The sequence below is a fragment of the Rhinoraja longicauda genome, chromosome 28 (genome assembly GCF_053455715.1).
Source record: "Rhinoraja longicauda isolate Sanriku21f chromosome 28, sRhiLon1.1, whole genome shotgun sequence".
NCBI classification, from domain to species: domain Eukaryota; kingdom Metazoa; phylum Chordata; class Chondrichthyes; order Rajiformes; family Arhynchobatidae; genus Rhinoraja; species Rhinoraja longicauda.
In genome coordinates, this window is record NC_135980.1 from 9,261,984 (window position 1) to 9,270,443 (window position 8,460).

An 8,460-nucleotide genomic window follows, 5' to 3' on the forward strand; every position below is an offset into this window, starting at 1 on the left:
GAGGCCCCTCAGCAGCCTGGGCCTTGCCTGAATCAGGCACCAATCATCACAACTGGAGCGTGGACTGGACTTGGAAAATTGAGCCAAACATGGCGCCTCTTGCATGCGGACTTGGTAGACTATTTCTGTACAATTGCTAATCGGGGGTGGTTGGATGATACTTTCCTGGACTGTTTGTAAGAAAATAATTTCACAGTGTGTTTGCACTGTATTATGACAATAAAGTACCTTTGAACCACAAAGCTTTGAACAATGCTGGTTCTGGAGGAGCATCTCGAACAGATCGGGTAAAGATTTACTTCTAACTTATTGAGGAGGCCGGTAACCCGGTGGCGCAGCGGTAGAGTTGCCAGCTTACAGCGCTTGCAGCGCCAGAGACCCAGGTTCAATTCAGACCACGGAGTTTGTATGTTCTCCCCGTGACCACGTGGGTTTTCTCTGAGATCTTCGGTTTCCTCCCACACTTCAAAGATGTACGGGTTTGTCGGTAAATTGGCTTGGTATAAATGTAAAAATTGTCCCTAGTGTGTGTGTGCGTGTGGGATAGCATTAGTGTGCAGGGATCGCTGGTCGGTGCGGACTCGGTGGGCCAAAGGGTGAGGAAGATGCAATAAGGCTGCAGGGTGACCTGGACAGGTTGTGTGAGTGGGCGGATACATGGCAGATGCAGTTTAATGTAGATAAGTGTGAGGTTACTCACGTTGGAAGTAAGAATAGAAAGGCAGATTATTATCTGAATGGTGTCAAGTTAGGAAGAGGAGATGTTGAACGAGATCTGGGTGTCCTAGTGCATCAGTCACTGAAAGGAAGCATGCAGGTACAGCAGGCAGTGAAGAAAGCGAATGGAATGTTGGCCGTCGTAACAAGAGGAGTTGAGTATAGGAGCAAAGAGGTCCTTCTACAGTTGTACCGGGCCCTGGTGAGACCGCACCTGGAGTACTGTGTGCAGTTTTGGTCTCCAAATTTGAGGAAGGATATTCTTGCTATTGAGGGCGTGCAGCGTAGGTTCACTAGGTTGATTCCCGGAATGGCGGGACTGTCGTATGTTGAAAGGCTGGAGCAATTAGGCTTGTATACAATGGAATTTAGAAGGATGAGGGGGGATCTTATTGAAACATATAAGATAATTAGGGGATTGGACACATTAGAGGCAGGAAACATGTTCCCAATGTTGGGGGAGTCCAGAATAAGGGGCCACAGTTTAAGAATAAGGGGTAGGCCATTTAGAACGGAGATGAGGAAGAACTTTTTCAGTCAGAGAGTGGTGAAGGTGTGGAATTCTCTGCCTCAGAAGGCAGTGGAGGCCAGTTCGTTGGATGCTTTCAAGAGAGAGCTGGATAGAGCTCTTGAGGATAGCTGAGTGAGGGGGTATGGGGAGAAGGCAGGAACGGGGTACTGATTGAGAGTGATCAGCCATGATCGCATTGAATGGCGGTGCTGGCTCGAAGGGCTGAATGGCCTACTCCTGCACCTATTGTCTATTGTCTATTGTCTATTGTAAACTAAACTAAACTAATCAGCTGGTTGAGCTCATGGCTGAGACCATTTATAAGGAAGGTCACTCCAATAAATCACGATATGAATCAGGAGAGGTTGCTGGCGAAGATCTGAGCAATGGAATGAAAAGGAAGACTGCCTTTGATATGCCGAGTTTCAAAACCTCAGATCCCACCCCCCGAAGTGTTTTACAGGCAGTGGAGGAATTCCAACGTGCGATCACTGTTGTGATGTAAGATGACCCCGCATTCACTCCCTGCCGTGTTCCAGCTAGGGAGGAAATTGATCCAATGTTCCTCTTCCCAGTTACTGGCGGTCCTGGTGTACAGGTGTCAGCCTGATGGGGTCGGGTTAATGTGCTGGCCCCACAGTAGAACTGCTGCTCACGGTTACTAAAGTACCAAACACCCATTCAGGTAGTAGACACAAAAGGCTCAGCGGGACAGGCAGCATCTCTGGAGAGAAGGAATTGGTGACGTTTCAGGTGGAGACCCTTCTTCAATCTGAACCATCCCCAACCCAAAACGTTGCCTATCCATGTCCTCCAGTGACGCAGACTGACCCACTTAATGACTTCAGTCTGAAGAAGGTAGACACAAAATGCTGGAGTAACTCAGTGGGTCAGTCCGCATCTCTGGAGAGAAGGATTTAAACCAGCATCTGCAGGGTTTTTTTCCTATTCAGCCTGAAGAAAGGTCTCGACCTGAAATGTCACCCATTCCTTCTCTCCAGAGAAGGTTGGGTGGAAAAATGCAATGGATTTTGTATCAGTTTATTACAGGGTGGGAGGGAACTACCCTCAGGATGCTGTGATGAGAAGCCTTTGTGGACTCTGCCCTCTCCTACAGCAAAGAGGTACCCAACCACAACTATTTATTTCCACAGATCTTGGTTTCAAAAAGATGACCTGTCCTTTTAAAAACAAGCTGCAGCTGTCGGGGTGAAGAAACGTGACCTGCCAGGGGGTGAGGGTCATCGGCCAGACCCCATTCATGGCAGCTCAGGTAAACAGAACAAAGGCCAGTGACTAAGCCTGTGCTCCATTGATGGCTGAGATCAGAGAGAAAGAGTGAGAGAGAGAGAGAGAGAGAGAGAGAGAGAGAGAGAGAGAGAGAGAGAGAGAGAGAGAGAGAGAGATATGGGGGAAGAGAGAGAGAGAGAGAGAGAGAGAGTGTGTGTGTGTGTGTGTGTGTGTGAGAGAGAGAGAGAGAGAGAGAGAGAGAGAGAGTGTGTGTGTGTGTGTGAGAGAGAGAGAGAGAGAGAGAGAGAGAGAGAGAGTGTGTGTGAGAGAGAGAGAGAGAGAGAGAGAGAGAGAGAGGGAGAGAGAGAGTGAGAGGGAGAGAGAGAGAGAGAGAGAGAGAGAGAGGGAGCGAGCGAGATGGGGAGAGAGAGAGAGAGAGAGAGAGAGAGAGAGAGAGAGAGAGAGAGAGAGAGAGAGAGAGAGCAGGAGAGAGAGAGCAGGAGAGGAAGAGCAAGAGGGAGAGACAGAGAGGAAAAGAGACAGAGACAACAAGAGTGTGGGGGACAGGGGGGAGAGAGAGAGAGGGGCAGAGAAGAGAGAGGGAGAGAGTGACAGACATAAAGAACAAGAGAGGGAGGGAGAGAGAGAGAGAGAGGGAGAGAGAGACAGGAAGGGAGAGAGGGGGGGGGGGGGGGGAGAACAAGAGAGGGGAGGGAGCAAGTGAGAAGCTAGGACTGAATGTACTCTGCCAGTAGGACGTCAACATCAGTCTAATGTTCCCGAGCTACTTGTAAATAGAATGACGCATTGGGCTGGGACCATTTCCTTTTTATGGCAGTTGTTCCAACAGCGAGCAATGTTAGTGACGGAGGCTAGCGAAAAGTGAGAGAGTGCTTGAACTGAAAGGCTAGCAATTTCTTCTCCTGGATTTTTACTGGCTGAGTAATCACTATCATACAAAATGTAATACCTCATGGATTTATTGTCAAGTGTAAAGGACACACAGCTTGCCTTTGACTCCCTGCACTTTACTTGGTAAAAACACGTTTCAAGTCTAAATTCTTCTACTATGACACCCCAATTGATACCAGCTGTAAATAAATCATGTAAAAAAGCAGCAAAAATAGTTTTTATCCTGGCAGATCACAAAGCCATGTCAATCTGAAAAGGTCAATTTCAGTCAATTCATTTATTTTAAGCACTGTTCTCATAAATTGTGGCAATTGTAGCATTGTTTATATTTTAGGAACCGATGTCACATAAACCACAAAGTGCTTTGTTAATATTTGAGCATTTCAGACACTTTAAGTCTGCTTGATGTTTTGCTTGCTGACTCGAATCTAACACTAACCTCAGAAAATACATCGCCATTGAATCTCTTCAGTTTCTCCTCCTTCCCTGAAGCCATTAACTCTTTCTGAGATAGATACTGAGAGCAGGAGTAACTCAGCGGGTCAGGCAGCATCTCTGGAGAACCCCTTCTTCAGACTGACCCAACCCCCGAAACGTCACCCATCCTTTTCCTCCAGAGACGCTGCCTGACCTGTTGAGTTTGTACTTTGTGCCTATCTTCAGTAGAAACCAGCATCTGCAGTTCCTTTCTACACAACTCTTTCTGAGGTTTGCTCCCCTTGTCAATAGTCTTTTATCAATAGTCTTTTATTTGTCACATACACACAAATGTGCAGTGAAACGAAAAATTACCCGCAGTTCAAAAATTACCCGCAGACTGGAAAGCCTCTCATGAGCAGCAAAGAAAATCAGTCTAGAAACATGAATGTCCAGCTGCCGTGTGATTCAATTTCAATCTTACTGATTGATTAATTGATATTTAATTATCACATGTGACGTGTCACGATGAAATCCTTTGTTTTGTGCCCCATGCAGAAGGTATGCAAAGAGTCACCATGTGTAGGGCATCGACAGAGTTACAAGGTGTTCATTAAAGTCCCCAATGGTTCCTCTTTGTACCTCGGAAGACCCCCTCTCAAACCGGGTCCCTTTTTGTTCTCGGTGGCCCTCTCCACCCTCCTCACCCCCTCTTTGTTTTCTTCAAGTCAAGTCAAGTCAATTTTATTTGTATAGCACATTTAAAAACAACCCAAGTTGACCAAAGTGTTGTACATCAGTTCAGGTACTAAGAAACGAACATACAAACGTAACAGCACATACATAAACAGTTCACAGCGCCCCCTCAGAGGGCCTCAAACGCTAGGGAGTAGAAATAGGTTTTGAGCCTGGACTTAAAGGAGTCGATGGAGGGGGCAGTTCTGGTGGGGAGAGGGATGCTGTTCCACAGTCTAGGAGCTGCAACCGCAAAAGCGCGGTCACCCCTGAGCTTAAGCCTAGACCGCGGGATAGTCAGTAGCCCCAAGTCGGCCGACCTGAGGGACCTGGAGATAGAGTGGTGGGTTAGAAGATTTTTGATATAGGGGGGCGGAGGGGCCAGCCCGTTTAGGGCTTTGTATGTGAATAGGAGGAGCTTGAAGTTGATTCTGTACCATACAGGGAGCCAGTGGAGAGAGGCCAGAATCGGGGTGATGTGGTCCCTTTTACGGGTACCCGTCAGGAGTCTCGCTGCGGCGTTTTGAACCAATTGCAGGCGGGACAGGGGTGATTGGCTGATCCCAGAGTATAGGGAGTTGCAGTAGTCTAGGCGGGAGGAAATGAATGCGTGAATGGTTTTTTCAATGTCGTCAAATTGGAGGAATGGTTTGATTTTAGCTATGGCACGAAGCTGGAAGAAGCTGGCTTTTACCACAGCGTAGACTTGCTTGTCAAACTTTAATGCAGAGTCAAATATCACACCCAGGTTTTTGACATGCGGTTTGACTAGGGAGGATAGGCTTCCAAGGCTGTCTGTTCTTGGACTAGAACACATTGAAGATCATTCCTGGATGAAAATCACAGCAGATGTGAAATTGGACTGGTCCCCCGCTGAGGTCATCATTTGTGTGACTTTCATCCGTGCCAGTAACAACGTGCGTGAGAGCAGAAAGGCCCATACTCTGATAAACGTGGAACATTATCTCCCTAAATGGAAGGCCAGCTTGACGCTTTTTCCAGTGTGTAAAGTGGAACACCCTGCTGATGTCAGGAGAAGACTGGCATCTGTGCGATCTGTGACACCGAATCTGTGAGCAAACCTGGGCCCCATATCTGAGGAGGGACGTACTGGCTCTGGAGAGGGTCCAGAGGAGGTTTACAAGAATGTTCCCAGGAATGAGTGGGTTAGCATATGATGAGCGTTTGCCAGCACTGGATCTGTACTCGCTGGAGTTTAGAAGGTTGAGGGGGAACCTCATTGAAACTTACAGAATAATGAAAGGCGTAGATAGAGTGGATGTGGAAAGGATGTTTCCACTGGTGGGAGAGTCTAGGGCCAGAGGTCATAGCCTCAGAATTAAAGGGCGCTCTTTTAGAAAGGAGGTGAGGAGGTGGACTCTTTAGTCAGAGGGTAGTTATTCTGTAGAACTCATTGCCACAGAGGGCTGTGGAGGCCGTCAGTGGATATTTTTAAGGCAAAGATAGACAAATTCTTGATTCGAACGGGTGTCAAGGGTTATGGGGAGAAGGCAGGAGAATGGGATTAGGAGGGAGAGATCAGCCATGATGGAATGGCGGAGTTATCTTGATGGACCGAATGGCCTAATTCTACTCCTACAACTTGTGAACTTGTGAAGACGTTGGTGAGGCCGGTCTTGGAGTATCGTGTTCGGTTTCGGTCAGCCAGCTCTGGGAACAAAAGATGCCATTAAGCTGGAAAGAGTGCAGAGAAGTTTAATGAAGATGCCTCTGAGGCTTGAGGGCCTGAGCTATCGTGAAAGATTGGGCAGGTTAGGACTTTATTCCTTGGAGCGCAGGAGTTGTGAAGGGTGATCTTAATGAAGGTGTGTGAAGTCATGGGGGCAACAGATAGTGCGTTTACACACCGTCTTTCTCCAAGGTGGAGGAATCGAGAAACAGAGGGCATCCATTTAAGTTGCGAGGGGAAAGATTTAATGGGAACCTTTCCAACTTAGAGGGTGGTGGGTATATGGAAGGAGCTGCCAGAGGCAGGTATAATAACAATACTTAAAAGACATTTGGACAGGTGCATGAATAGGACCGGTTTAGATGGATGAGGGGAGAATGTGGGCAAACGGGAGTAGCTGAGATGGGGCGTTTGGCCATCATGGACGAGTTGGGCCAAAGTACCTGCTTCGTGCTGTATGACTCTCTGTCTATGTGACTGGGCATCTACAGAAGTAACTGTAGACTGTTCAAGCACTCCCTGAGGTCCAGAGAGTGTTCTATGAACAATGAAGAGGGTTTTATCGAGCATTTGGCTACTGAGGATCTCAGTCCATGAATGCGAGATGGATGGGAGTGGGACCTTTGAGTATTTTCATGGCGATGCTGGTCAGACACAAGATTGGCGCGATTACTGGGGCCCTGAGAGGAAGGGTGGCACGGTGGTAGAGTTGCTGCCTTACAGCGCCAGGGACCAGGGTTCGATCCTGACTACGGGTGCTTGTCTATATGGAGTTTCTACATTCTCCCCGTGACCTGTGTGGGCTTTCCCTGGGTGCTCTGGTTTCCTCCCACAACTTTAGACAAGTAGACAGATAGGACAGGTTTGGAAGGATATGGACCAAACGCGGGCAGGTGGGACTAATGTAGCTGGGACATGTTGGCTGGTGTGGGCAGGTGGGACTAGTGTAGCTGGGACATGTTGGCCGGTGTGGGCAGGTGGGACTAGTGTAGATGGGGCATGTTGGCCGGTGTGGGCAGGTGGGACTAGTGTAGATGGGGCATGTTGGCCGGTGTGGGCAGGTGGGACTAGTGTAGATGGGGCATGTTGGCCGGTGTGGGCAGGTGGGACTAGTGTAGATGGGACATGTTGGCCGGTGTGGGCAAGTTGGGCCGAAGGGCCTGTTTCCACTCTATGACTATTACTCCAAAGACGTACAGGTTTGGAGGCTAATTGACTTGGTATAATTGTAAATTGTCCCTAGTGTGTGTAGGATAGTGTTAGTGCACGGGGATTGCTGGTCGCCATGTATTCGGTGGGCCAAAGGGCCTGTTTCAGAGCTGTATCATTAAACTAAAAACTAAACTACTGGGGGTAGACAGAATGTGCGTTGTGGTTATAATCAGAGCATCCACGATCTTATTGAATATTGGAGCAGGCTTGAGGAACAAGTGGCCCACTCCTGATCATAGTTGTACATTTGCTTCTCTATTCCACAGGAACATCTTCAACCACATGGTAACCCTTTGCTTCCTCACCTTGGGATATTTCAGTTCAGAGTCCTGTGTGTCTAATTGTTATTTTACCATCGATGGAACGACGATGTTCTTACCTGCTGGCCCGTAAAGGCAATAACACACAGATAAATACAGTTTGTAATAATCAATGATGCAATAAACGTAATCGATAAGGCAGTGGTAGAGTTGCTGCTTTACAGCGCTTTCAGCGCAAGGGATGGCGCAGCGGTAGAGTTGCTGCCTTACAGCGAATGCAGCGCCGGAGACTCAGGTTCGATCCTGACTACGGGTGCCGTCTGTACGGAGTTTGTACGTTCCCCCCGTGACCTGCGTGGGTTTTCTCTGAGATCAGTTTCCTCCCACACTCCAAAGACGTACAAGTATGTAGGTTAATTGACTGGGTAATATGTAAAAAATAAATTGTCCCTAGAGTGTGCAGGATAGTGTTAATGTGCGGGGATCGCTGGGCAGCGCGGACTCGGTGGGCCGAAGGGCCTGTTTCCGCGCTGTATCTCTAAATCTAAAAATCTAAAATCTAAATCCCGACTACGGGGCTGTCTGTACGGAGTTTGTACGTTCTCTCCGTGACCTGCGTGGGTTTTCTCCGATATCTTTGGTTTCCTCCCACACTCCAAAGACAAACAGGTTTGTAGGTTAATTGGCTCGGTGTAAACGTAAATTGTCCCTAGTGTGTGTAGGGTAGTGTTAGTGTGTGGGATTCGCTGGTCGCTGTGGACCTGGGGGAACCGAAG

The 8,460-nt window shown here is 48.1% G+C and overlaps 1 long non-coding RNA gene across 1 annotated transcript; it reads left to right on the forward strand.

The window, feature by feature from the left end:
• The first annotated feature begins 2,380 nt into the window (after positions 1-2,380).
• On the forward strand, positions 2,381-7,885 carry LOC144607162 (uncharacterized). The gene is made up of 2 exons (XR_013549072.1): positions 2,381-2,501; positions 7,691-7,885. It is a non-coding gene; the product is annotated as an uncharacterized LOC144607162 (long non-coding RNA).
• Positions 7,886-8,460: the final 575 nt, after the last annotated feature.